This window comes from Nicotiana tabacum, unplaced genomic scaffold (assembly GCF_000715075.1).
Source record: "Nicotiana tabacum cultivar K326 unplaced genomic scaffold, ASM71507v2 Un00001, whole genome shotgun sequence".
NCBI classification, from domain to species: domain Eukaryota; kingdom Viridiplantae; phylum Streptophyta; class Magnoliopsida; order Solanales; family Solanaceae; genus Nicotiana; species Nicotiana tabacum.
In genome coordinates, this window is record NW_027438239.1 from 6282964 (window position 1) to 6297625 (window position 14662).

The window sequence follows — 14662 nt, forward strand, 5'->3', positions numbered from 1 at the left end:
TTCAGCTCCTATCAGTGCACCACCACTCCAGAGTCACTACAGTGGTTATTCGGCCCATTCGGGTTAGCTTCAGCTTCAGCAGCCACGGTATCAAGATGGGTGTTATGAGTGTGGGAACATTGGTCACATCAGGAGGTATTGCCCTAGGTTGTCCAGTAACAGATCTCGGTAAGATTCTCGTGCCAGCTAGAGGTAGGGTTCAGGCAGCTAGAGGTAGAGGTCAGGCCATTAGAGGTAGAGGTCAGACAGTTAGAGGTGGAGGCCAGCCAGTTAGAGGCCATCCCAGAGATGCAGTTCAGAGTGGTGGGGCCCAGCCCCGATTTTATGCTTTTCCAGCTAGGCCTGAGGCCGAGTCATCTGATGGTGTGATCACAGGTATTATTCCAGTTTGCCATAGAGATGCTTCAGTTCTATTTGATCCAGGATCTACTTATTCCTATGTGTCCTCCTATTTTGCTTCATATTTGGTTGTGCCTTGTGACTCTCTGAGTGCTTCTGTGTGTGTATCTACACCGGTGGGAGACTCCCTTGTAGTAGATCATGTCTATCATTCGTGTTTGGTTACTATCAATAGTCTTGAGACTAGTATGGATCTTCTACTTCTTGATATAGTAGATTTTGATTTCATCTTGGGTATGGATTGGCTATCACCTTATCATGCTATATTGGATTGTCATGCCAAGACAGTGACCCTAGCCATGCCGGGGTTAACTCGGTTAGAGTGGAAAGGAACTTCTAGCCATTCTGCCAACAGGGTTATTTCTTATATGAAAACTCTGCGTATGGTCGAGAAAGGGTGTCTAGCCTATTTGCCTTATATTCACGATCCCAGCGCGGATGTTCCTTCTATGGACTCAGTCCCAGCGGTTCGTGAATTTCCAGAAATATTTACTGCAGATTTGCTGGGAATGCCACCCGACAGAGATATTGACTTCTGTATTGATTTGGCTCCGGGAACTCAACCCATTTCTATCTCACCATACCATATGGCCACGTCAGAGTTGAAAGAATTGAAGGAGCAGTTATAAGATTTGCTCGATCAGGGATTCATTAGACCCAATATCTCGCCCTGGGGTGCACCGGTACTATTTGTAAATAAGAAAGATGGCTTTATGCAGATGTGTATAGATTATCGACAGCTTCAGGGTACTAAGGTATTTTTGAAGATCGATTTGAGGTCTGGTTACCATCAGTTGAAGATTAGGGCATCTGATGTCCCTAAAACATCTTTTCGGACTCGGTATGGGCATTACGAATTCCTAGTAATGTCATTTGGATTGACAAATGCCCCGGCAGCATTTATGGATTTGATGAAGCAGGTGTTCAATCCCTATTTGGATTCTTTTGTGATTGTATTCATTAATGATATCTTGATTTACTCCAGCAGTCGAGAGGAGCATGAGCAGCATCTTCGGAGTGTGCTTCATACTTTGAAGAATAATCAGTTATATGCCAAATTTTTAAAATGTGAGTTTTGGTTAGACTCAATTGCCTTTTTGGGGCATGTTGTATCAGTAAAAGGCATAAAGGTGGACCCTAAGAAGATTGAGGCTGTTCAGAATTGGCCTAGACCTACCTCAGTTACAGAGATCCGGAGTTTCCTGGGTTTAGCAGGTTACTATCATCGGTTCGTGGAAAGGTTTTCATCTATAGCAAACCCATTGACCAGACTGACCTAGAAAGGTGTCCCATTCAGATAGTCAGATGAGTGTGAGTTGAGCTTTCGGAAGCTCAAGACCGCTTTGACTACGGCGCCAGTGTTGGTATTACCCACAGGTTCAGGATCATATACGGTATATTGTGACGCATCTCACATTGTGCTTGGTGCAGTATTAATGCAAGATGGTAAGGTGATTGCATATGCATCACAGCAGTTGAAAGTTCACGAGAGGAATTATCCTGTTCATGACTTATAATTGGCAGCCATTGTTCATACGCTGAAGATTTGGAGGCATTATCTCTACGGTGTCTCGTGTGAGGTATTTACTGATCATCGTAGCCTTTAGTATCTATTCAAACAAAAAGATCTTAATTTGAGACAGAGAAGATTGTTGGAGTTGTTGAAAGACTATGATATCACCATTTTGTATCACCCCAGAAAGGCCAATGTGGTGGCCGATGCTTTGAGTAGAAAGGCTATAAGTCTGGGCAGTCTTGCGTATATTCCGATTAGTGAGAGGCCGTTAGCTGCAAATGTTCAGACATTGGCTAATCAGTTCGTGAGGTTAGATATTTCGGAACCCAGTCGGGTTCTAGCTTGCACAGTCGCTCGATCTTCTTTATATGAGCGCATCAGAGAGCGGCAATATGATGATCCTCATTTGCTTATCCTTAAAGACACGGTGCGAGACGGTGATTCCAAACAGGTTGTTGTGGGGGAAGATGGAGTTCTGCGAATGCAGGGTCGTATTTGTGTGCCTAATGTTGACGGGCTTCGTGAATTAATTCTTAAAGAGGCACACAGTTCCAGGTATTCCATTCATCCAGGTGCCGCCAAAATGTATCGAGATTTACGGCAACATTACTGGTGGAGGAGAATGAAGAAGGATATAGTTGCATATGTAACTTGGTGTCTAAATTGTCAGCAAGTCAAGTACGAGCATCAGAGACCTGGTGGTTTGCTTCAGAAGTTAGAAATTCCTGAGTGGAAATGGGAGCGTATCACTATAGATTTTGTTGTTGGACTCCCACAGAATCAGAGAAAATTTGATGCAGTTTGGGTCATTGTGGACAGGTTGACCAAGTCAGCACATTTCATTCCAGTAGCAGTTACCTATTCTTCAGAAAGGTTAGCTGAAATTTACATTCGTGAAATTGTTTGCCTTTACGGTTTACCCGTGTCTATTATTTCATATCGAGGTACGCAATTTACCTCACACTTCTGGAGGGTTGTATAATGTGAGTTAGGAATGCGGTTTGAGTTAAGTACAATATTTCATCCCCAGACAGACGGACAGTCAGAGCGCACCATCCAGATATTGGAAGATATGCTTTGCGCTTGTGTTATAGACTTTGGAGGTTCTTGGGATCAGTTCTTGCCACTTGCGGAGTTTGCTTATAATAATAGCTACCAGTCAAGCATTCAAATGGCTCCATATGAGGCATTATACAGAAGGCAATGCCGTTCGCTAGTTGGCTGGTTTGAACCGGGAGAGGCTCGGTTGTTGGGTACCGATTTGGTACAAGATGCCTTGGATAAGGTCAAGATTATTCAGGATCAACTTTGCACAACTCAGTCTAGGCAAAAGAGTTATGCCGACCATAAAGTTCGTGATATTGCATTTATGGTTGGAGAAAGAATATTGCTCCGGGTTTCACCTATGAAAGGTGTAATGAGGTTCGGAAAGAAGGGCAAGTTGAGCCCTAGGTATATCGGACCCTTTGAAATTCTTGAAAGGGTGGGTGAAGTAGCCTACAGGCTTGCATTACCATCTAGTTTATCAGCGGTTCTTTCGGTGTTCCATGTGTCTATGCTCCGGAAATAGCATGGTGATCTGTCCCATGTGTTAGATTTTAGCTCAGTCCAGTTGGACAAAGATTTGACTTACGAGGAGGAGCCGGTGGTTATTCTAGCCTGACAGGTCCGACAGTTAAGGTCTAAGAGTTATCCTTCAATTCGGGTGCAATGGAGAGGTCAGCCGGTAGAGGCATCTACCTAGGAGTCCGAGTCGGACATGCAGAGTAAATATCCACACCTTTTCACCAGCTCAGGTACTTTTTCTAACTCCGTTCGAGGACGAACCTTTGTTTTAGAGGTGGAGAATGTGATGACCCAAAGTGTCATCTTTAAATTTAATAAGTAATTCTGTGTTCTAAGACCTCAAAAAAGCACTATTTATCATTCCTCGACTTGCATGCGCAGTCCGTATAATTTTCTGGAAAGTTTATATGTGAAAAATGGATTACAATGTGAAATAGAGCTTTAAAACTCAACTGAGTTGACTTTGGTCAACATTTTGAGCAAACAGACTCGGATCAGTATTTTGACAATTCCGGTAGGTCCATATCGTGATTTGGGACTTGGACGTATGCCCGAAATCGAATTCCGAGGTCTCTAGCCCAAGATATGGAATTTTGATGAAATATTAAAAGTTTGAAAGCTTAATGATTTTTAAGAATTTACTGATGTTGGATTTATTGACACCGGGTTTGTATTTTCGTTTCGGAGTCCGGTATAGGTACACTATAATATTTATGACTTGTCTGCCGAAATTGGTGAGAAACGGAGTTGATTTGACGTGATTCGGACGTCCGGTTGTGAAAATATAAGTTTTAAAGTTTTCTTGAAAATTTCATTTAATTTGGTATCCGATTCATAGTTCTAGGTGTTATTTTGATGATTTGATCGTGCAAGCAAGTTCGTATGATGTTTTAGGACTTGTGTGCATGTTTGATTTGGAGCCCCGAGGGCTCGGGTGAGTTTCGGATAGGCTACAAGTATTTTGAAACTTTGGAAAAATCTGATATTTCTAGTTCTGGTTTCCTTAATTGCGATCGCGTGTCTTCATCCGCGATCGCGAAGGCTTGTTGAGAACGGATGAAAATTTGTACTATGCGATCGCATAGTATTGTACGCGATCGCACAGTTGGAAAAGCTAAGGCACTCCGAACGCGAGGACCAAGCTGCGATCGCGTAGAAAGAATGGGGCAGAAGTTGAAGCACTGAAATTGTGCTACGCGATCGCATAAGCCTGTACGCGATCGCATGGCCATTTACGTGATCGCGTAGAGTTAAACAAACCTGGGCAAAAGTTATTCTACGCGATCGCGAACGAATTTCCGCGATCGCAATGAGTAAAAATCTGAGAAACAGAACTTAAGTTCTGGAAAATGGAATTCGACCCATTTTCAACCATTGTCCATTTCTGAGCTCGGGTAAGGCGATTCTTGGATGATTTTCACGGGAAAACATTGGGGTAAGTATTCCTTATCCTATATTGATTGTATTTCATGATTCTATGCTCATTTATATCATGAATCCGTAAAATTTTGGGAGATAAATCAGATTTTTATAAAATCTTCCAAAAACAAAAATTTAAGATTTGAAGGTCCATTTGACATCAGAATTTGATAATTTTTATATGGTTGGACTTGTCTCGGAATGGGTGTTTGGATTTCGTAAGTTTTTTTGAGATTCGAGACGTGGGTCCCACTGTCAATTTTTAAAGTGAATTTTGGATTTTATCCTAAACACTAGTAAATTCATATGGAATTAATTCCTATGATTCGTATTGAGTATATCGAATTGTTTGTGAATAGATTTGAAGCTTTTGGAGACAAATGTAAAAGGAAAAGCTGTGGTCGAGTAATTGATTGAAATTGCAAAGCGAGGTAAGTGTCGTGGTTAACCTTGACTTGAGGGAATAGAACCCTTAAATTATTTGTTATGTGAAATGCATGTGAACGACGTATAGGCAAGGTGACGAGTGTCTATACGTTGTCAAATTAATTATTTGCATAATTATTTGAAAATCCTAAATTTGTTTTAATACACTAATTAATTGTTATGATAATTGTTTCTCTCCTATTCTTTGTCAAATATTAATTCGTGAATTCCTGCAATAATTGCTACATGCTGATTTGATTTATGTGCATTAGTTGATACTTGAAAATTAGCATATGAAATAGTAAACTGCCTATTTTTATCCCGACTTCCATAATAAATTGCTAATTGTCATTGTTTGTTTCATAATTAAATCATAATTATTGTATGCTTGTTGTCTTAAATTATTTTTCATTAATTGTTGCATTTATTGGGGCAATTTCTTCTAACAGAAGTGATTGAAAAATGAATATATTGGGGGTTCGGGTTGCACGCCGCAACAGACTTATTAAAAGTCCATATTGGGGGATCGGGTTGTATGCCGCAACAGACTTGTATTAAAAGTCCATATTGGGGGATCGGGTTGAACGCCACAACACACTTATTTAAAAGTCTATAGATACACTTGATTAAAATAAATATATTGGAGGGTTGAAAATGAATATATTGTGGGAGCGGGTTGTACATTGCAACGGAAATTGATTGAAATAATAATTGGTTATGACAACTAAGTTGGCTTCAACTATTAAAAATAAGTTATCTGATTTAATTCTATTATTGTGGTCATTACTATTATTGCGTACAAGTTAATGTAAGTGACATGCCTTAGCCTCGTCACTACTTCGTCGAGGTTAGGCTCGACACTTACCAGCACATGGGGTCGGTTGTACTGATACTACACTCTGCACTTCTTGTGCAGAATTCGGAGTTGGTCCCAGCGGCATACCATAGACTTGCTCGGATTTCAGCTACCCAGAGGAGACTTGAGGTATAACTGCACGGCGTCCGCAGTTCTGAAGTCCCCGTCTACTTTACTTTAGCTGTGTGTTTATTTTTAGATAGCTTTATTTTATTCAGACCCTTTATTTGTATTATTCTAGAAGCTTGTGCACTTGTGACACCAATTCTGGGATGGTATTTAGACATTGTTATTTTGTGGATTATTCAATACATTTCAGACTTTACTTCCGCATTTGTTTCTTTGTTATTAATAAATTTTAAAAATTGTTTTAAAATGAATAATATTATTCTAATGTTGGCTTGCCTAGCAAGTAAAATCTTAGGCGCCATCACGGCCCGAAGGTGGGGATTTTGGGTCGTGACAACTCGGCACTCACACTCGCACTTAGTAGGTACCTGCGCTCACTAGGGGTGTGTACAGACTCTGGAGGGGCTCCTTCAGCCCAAGCGCTATAACAAGCCAATCATGGCATAAATCAATGAAACATGCTGCGGCGTGCAACCCGATCCCATAAATATCCTCACAATTAGGCCCTCGACCTCACTTAGTCATCAACCTCTCCAATATCTCGGGCTCTCAGAAATCATAATAAGCAGCCCAACAATAATGATATGATGCATCAATAATGAACAAGAGAGATTGAGATGTAATATGCAAGTAAAACCACGTCTGAGTACAAAATAGTAATTTAACAGATAATTTAATATGTACACGACCTCTGTGGGTCCCAACAGTGTCAACACATGGTTTAAACATAATTTATAGTTCGATTTCTCTAATACGTAGAAAAATGTACGGATAACAATAATTTATTCAACTACACAGATCCATGGAATTGATCAAGTCACAATTTCTACGGTGCACGACTACACGCCCGTCACCTAGCATGCATGTCACCTCAAAACCAATCACATAACACAAAATCCAGGATTGCATACCCGCAGGACCAAATTTAGAACTGTTACTTTGTGACACCCTGTGCGTCCCAAGGTGACATATAATGAATATGAGACTTGTTAATCATGAGTTAAATGAGTTTAAAGTCATAATATGACTATATATGATGTTTGGATAAAAAATATAAAGTTTGGAAAAAATCGGATTAAAGTTGCGGAAAAACCAACTAAGGATTTTACCCTGTAATAGAGCTTTTTGAGAAATACATTTCGTGTTCTATATGAGGTATTTTTGGGACATATTATATACCAAATTGAAGGTCTTGGAATGTAATTTCCAACTCTTTTAACCGTTCATTCATACGACATCCGGATAAAAAGATATAAGCGTCGGAAGATGGGCGAATGAGAGGGTGCCAAGCTAGCACCTCTTTGACTTTTCAAAAGTTGATATATGCCTTAACTCGCCTCTCTCATCATTTTTACATAAAATCCGACCAGAGGACACCATAAAACCTGTCCTTGAGCTCTCTAATAGTGCTTCAAAGAATACTAACATCCCGGGTATGAAATCGAGAAGCGATAACATCAGAACGATCCCTACGACGTAAGTATCACTATATCGCCTCTCTTTTTCCTTGTAGTTTGAGTTTTGAAATGTATTTAATAGTTAATAGAATTACTAATTTCTGTATTTAAGCTTTAAAATATCAAAAAAGGTTGATAAATTCATTTCCTAATAGTTAGACCTCACGGGACGGTGATTGGAAGCCGTGAGTTCGAGTTATTTGACTTGTAGTGGACTGTTTTGTGGGCTGTTTCGTGTTGCTTTTGGGCTGTCTATTGTGCTGCTGATTTATGGAGTTTGGAAGGATAAAAAGGCGTGGAGAAATGCCACATGTGGAAGGGTAGTAGGTTGGTTGCTCGTCGTTGTAGTTACAGGCTAATTGATAACTTGTTGATTTTGTGTATTATGGTATATTTGGAAATTTTGCTGTATTGAAGGTCCCGAATTGTAATTAGGTTGGTTTTGAGTTGCTGATTGTATTATGTTTGTATATCGCCTATAGTAGGCTTGAGGGAGCAGTAAAATCAGGGGAAGTGCTGCCCGTTTTATTTTAGAATCGAGTTATTGTTTGAGATACGTAATATACTACAACCATCTAAATTGTACACGTATTTGATTGTTATAGGGCTGTCACGCTAGTTGCCATAAGCTTGTTGTTGAATTGCATTGACGACTTGAGGTATGTTAAGGCTATCCCTTCTTTCCTTTTGGTATGATCCATACGATACAAATGAAACGAGTAAACGCACAACTTTCATAAATGACTCTATTCATAGAAATACTAAAGATGCTTATGTTCTTGATTCCCCATGTGAATTATTATTATATATTCTGTTCATGGGTCTCAGAAAAATACGTAGTTGACAAAATTTATCCGAAGGGCATATTGATCTTATAACATTCTGAGAAATCTTATTAACGTATGTCTTATGCATTTCATTCATTTATACATGTACATTGACCCATGACCAGATGGCATTATATATGCGTATGTTATATGTATATGGGATATGGAAAAAGGTTACAACGTTATATACGCACCACCACCTGATCAGCTAGTATATGTTTATGATTTTGCCCACAGTGGCCGAGATGATATAATGAGATGCCCTCAGAGGCTTGATGATATTATGTACACCTATACCTATGCATGATACGACATTTACATGCACGTGCATGACATTATAAATGCTTCAGGATTCACAAAGTTATTTAGACTCACAGGTGGAACTCTTTACACCATATTTTATCTATGTCTTTTATGTACTGATTTTCATGCCTTACATACTCAGTACATTATTCGTACTGACGTCCCTTTTGCCTGGGGACGCTGCGTTTCATGCTCGCAGGTGCAGGTAGACAGGCTGACGGTCCCCCTTCTTAGGATCCTTGATCATTGAGAGTTGGTATGCTCCATTTGATTCGGAGCTGCTTTGAGTTTTGGTACGATGTGTTTGCATACATATATGGCTACCACACACACACACACACACACACACACACACACACATATATATATATATATATATATATATATATATATATATATATATATATATATATATATATATATATGTCTTTTGGGCATGTTTTCCCACGTAAGTTGTTCATATGAATTAGTAGTTTATTTCCAGATGTTATGCATGACCTACACTTATTTCATGTTTATATCTTAAATGTTTACTTAAGGGTGTTTGATAGGTAGAACTAGGGCACTCGTCACAGCCCATCGGTTTGGGTCGTGACATACTTACCTCAAACCGTGAAATCTTTTACTGTGATATGCCTTTGCCTCGCAAATCGGCCTCCGAATGCCTCGAATCTAGTCACAAACAATTCGTTTCAGTCAATACAAATTACAGGAATTAATTCCATATGAAAATACTAATTTCCAATAAAAATTCGAAATTGCACCTAAAGGTCGTCCGTGGGGCCCACATCTCGGAATCCAATGAAACTTATAAAATCCGATAACCCATTCAATTACGAGTCCAACCATACTAGTTTCACTCAAATCCTACTTCGAATGGACATTCAAATCCCAAAAATTCATTTTATGAAGTTTCTACAATTTTTCCCAAATTTTCATCTCCAAATACTGATTAAATGATGAAAACAATGATATATTCATGTATGTTAACCAAATCCGAGTTAGAATCACTTACTCCGATGAATTTCTTGAAAATCCCACGAACAATCGCCACAAACCGAGCTCCCATAGTCCAAAAATGAAAAATGAGATGAAACCCTCGTTCATATAGTACAAAATCTGATCCCCATTGTGCAGACTGCACATTTATTTGTGCGGCCGCACATCCCAGGTTCTGCGGCCATAATCAAAATTGTGCGGCCGCACTTCTGCATCTCTGTACTACCAGGCTTCAATAAATTGACCATAACGTTCTCTACAAATGTCCAAATGATGATTGGTTTATCTTTCTGGAAACTAGATTCAAATGTCTACAACTTTTATTTTTGAATCATCTCTAAATTCTTTGTAAATTAAAAGATATAAGCCTCCGAAGTTGGACCAGCCAACCAACGAAATCACCTTTCTGCCGCCGCGAAAAGAATTCTGCGGACCGCACAATTCCTACTGCTACAGCTCTTTGGGAGTTTGCGGCCGCACTTCTGCACTCTAAAATGTGCCCTCCGCACTTCAACTGTCCCATAACATCGTCAGAGTGCCGAAATGCCCGGACACGCTCAAAACTCACCTCGGAACTCATTCGAGCCACTCGGGATCCCGTTTAAATATACCAACAAGCCCTGTAACATAATACATATTTACTTGGGGTTTCAAATAACATCAAACAACATCAAAAACACAAATCGCACTCCAATTCAAGCCTAATGAAAACTAAAGATTTCCAACTTTTACATTCAATGCCGAAACATACCAAATCAAGTCCGATTGACCTCAAATTTTGGACACAAGTCATAAATAACATAACAAACCTATTCTAATTTTCAGAATTGGATTCCGACTCCGATATCAAAAGTCAACTCTCTGGTCAAACTTCCAAGCTTAACTTTCTATTTTAACCATTTCAAGCCAAATTCAACTACGGACTTCCAAATAATTTTTCGGACACGCTCCTAAGTCCAAAATCACCATACGGAGCTGTTGAAATCATCAAAATTCTATTCCGGAATCGTTTACACATAAGTCGACATCCCGAACCAATTACCCCGTCAAGTCACAAACTGTTAAGTACAAATTGAGCAGTAAATGGGAGAACGGGGCTGAAAATACTCAAAACGACCAGTCGGATCGTTACTATTATTGAATATTTTAGTACAATGCCATGACTCATCTCATATTTAATTTATTTTATTGAAAAACACCTTATATAGTTCTGTCTTACTAGGATTAAAGAAATATTTGGAGCACAAATTTTACATTTTGTGCTATGAAGACTTTTTTAAAAAAAAAAAATCGAAAAACACGAAAATCTGAAAAATCCGAGATTAAAAAACCCGACTTTTATTGGTTTGGCTTTTATTGGTTTGGTTTGGTATTTAGATTTAATAACCCGATACAATTGGATTGGTTTGATAATTAGAAAATCCGAACCAATTCGACCCATGTACACCCCTACTTATAGCACTCAGAAGGTCACTCAACGAAATTTCTCAAACTTTTCATTGTCAAATAACTATTTTATCCTTTAAATTATTATCTTTTTTTTTTTAACTTTTAAAATATTATAGTTTTTTATCTTTTTAATCTACATTATGGACTTACTTATGGAATAAATTTTTTATTTGTATAATAAATAATAAAAAATTAATTTTCTAGAATATATAATATCAAAATAATAATAATATAATTTAGCATAATACTCAAGAATATATAATGTGTTAATATAAAATACCTTTATTTTAAATAGTTAGTTTTATATTATGCGCATGGAATATCTATTTTAAAACTCTTATTTTCTTTCATATGTGTAAATAAATTTTTGAGAATTTGTTATTAATATCAAAATTATTATTACGAACAATTAATTTTTCTAATTAATGTTTTCTACTATGCTCAATATTTTATTATTCCAACATTATATATGCTTAAATACTATTTTTATTTTTTAAATTATAAATAAAATTTATGTATTATATAGGTCAGTCCATAATATAAATTAAAAATAAAAAACAATCATAATATTAAAAAGTTAAAAATAAAATAAAAAGAAGAAAAATGTTGATAATTTAGAAAGTAAAATAGGTATTTGGCAATCATAAGTTTGAGAAATCTAATTGAGTAGCATTTTGAGTGTTATACGCATAGTTAAGTGACTTTGCTGTTACAAACGAAAGAAAGATGATTTTAGTACATAATTTTGGATAGTTGAGTGACCATTTGAGTGAAACGGAGGGAGTACGAATAATTCGTGGAGGATATCTATTCGAAAATCTTGTCCAACAACAACTTGATGATAATTATGCTTCATACATATTAAATCGTACTACAAATTGATGATAAAATAATGCCAAACCAAGAAGTGAAACGGAGGGAGTACGAATGATTCGTGGAGGATATCTATTCGAAAATCTTGTCCAACAACAACTTGATGATAATTATGCTTCATACATATTAAATCGTACTATTTGCAGTCACGTTTTTCATAAGAAGATAGAAGCAATTATCATCCTATAGCAGCTGCCCAAAATACTACTGTTGAGGCCGGCCCATCCATAGATATTTCTTGCACAAGATTTTCCAATTTTATTTCCTTGTTCAACTCAAAGGTTTTGACTGATCAGAAAAGTCCAACTTCATTTACCAATTCACCCTCTAGATTACAAATCTTCGATGTCAAGTGTTATTCACACTAGTACTAAATTACTAATCAATCACTAACCATTCTTTACAGTAAATTAAAAAACTAGCGAGACGTTTCTGTTGAGGGAAAAAAAGAGACTCGAGCTCGCATTATAATTCCTTTTATATATACCATGGCCTAAAACATAGTTTAATAGTATCTCAATATAGAACAAGTGCGAAGTGGTAAATTAAGGGACATACTTCATATATTAGAATTGAAGGATTATTTCTCAATTCATTGTATCTAGGGATGTTCTAACCGAACCGGAAGGCCGCACCAAATCGAAAAATCAAACTAAACCGATTAAACAACCCGACTAGGTTTGGTTTGATTTGATTTGGTATTGAGTAAAAAATTTCGAACCAAACCGACATATAAATATATAATTTTTATATATATTTTTAAGACTTTATATTGAATTTTCTTTAAAAAAATATTGAAATATTTGGGATCCTCTCATGTGTTAACCTTGAAAACGTACATTAACGAAAATTATTGTTAGACAACTAAGAAAATAACTATCATGTGTTACTAAACAATTCTCCCATTAGAATATTTTAATAGATCATATAATTGTCAATTTTTTCAATATTTACTAAACATATATTCACTTATCAAAACTTTATCTATAACTTTAACAAAGTAAGATTGGAATAATATTCATGTAACAAAAAAAACCCGAAAACCGAAAAACCCTACAAAACCGAACCAATCCAACCGATATAGTTGGTTTGGTTCGATTTTGATAAAAACCGAACCAACCCGGTCTATGTACACCCCTAATTGTATCTTTTATCAAACTTCTTTTGTTAAAATACCCCGCAAAAAGAGAGAGGCGATATAGCGATACTTACGTCGTAGGGATCGTTTTAATGTTATACTTGGTTTCGTGTCCCGAATGATAATCTCATTGGAAACACTTGAGGAGAGCTTGAGAGTAAAGTTAGGGGTCTTATTTGGTCGTGTTCTCTGGAAAATTGAAGAAGGAGACGAGATAAGGATATAAATATCCAATTTGTTTGAAAAGTCAAAAGGTGGTACTTGGCACCCTAGCATTGGTCCTTCTTCCAATGCTTATAACTTTTTATCCGGGGGTCGTATGAATGTACGGTTAATAGAGTTGAAAAATACATTACAAGACCTTGAATTTGGTATATAATATATCCCAAAAAGACCTCATATAGCATACAGAATGTATTTCTCAAAAAGATATGTTACAAGGCAAATTCTTAGTCGGTCTTTCCGAAACTTAAATCTGATTTTTCCCAAACTTTATATTTTCAATCCAAACATCATATATAGTCATATATGACTTTTAAACTAATTTAAATCATGATTAACAAGTCTCATATTCATTATACGTCACCTTGGGACTCACATGGTGTAACAGGGACGTCAATACGAAATATTATACCGAGTATGTAAGGCAATAACATAACTGAAAGCTAAACTGATAATAAAATAGCTGAAAGTAATTGGGAGTCAAAGATGATCTGAATATATACTTACCTAATGATACCGACTCAACTCTTTCAATATAGTAAGTAAAATAAATGTCCGGCCCTATAAGGCTCTGTACGTGTAACTGCTCGGCCGTAGTGGGCTCGATCATAGACGCTCGGCCATAATAGGCTCTGTATCTCGGACATTTTGGGCTCGCTCATAGGCGCTCGTACATAGTAGGCTTGGTATATAACTTACCATCTGATCAGAGGTTTCCCAATAGGAGCCTGCCCACCGATTATAGCTCGATGGTGGTGAAAATACTGTAATACTGTATATATATAGACCCTCTGCTCTCTTGACTGGAAGAAGGAAACACTCAATTGAATATATAGACCCTCTGCTCTCTTGACTGAAGAAGACAATACTTAATTGAATATAAGGTCCCGATAAGGCAGAATACTGTAACTTATGAGACTAGGATAATGTGAATAAATTCATGAATAGGAACTTCTCTTTATGTCTCGTTGTCAAACACATGTAGTTACGGGATCATGCCAAAATGAAGGAAGGGCTTAGCCTTAACATACCTTAACTCCATTGAGTCCTTAATACCTTCCAAGAAATTATTCAAACAACTCA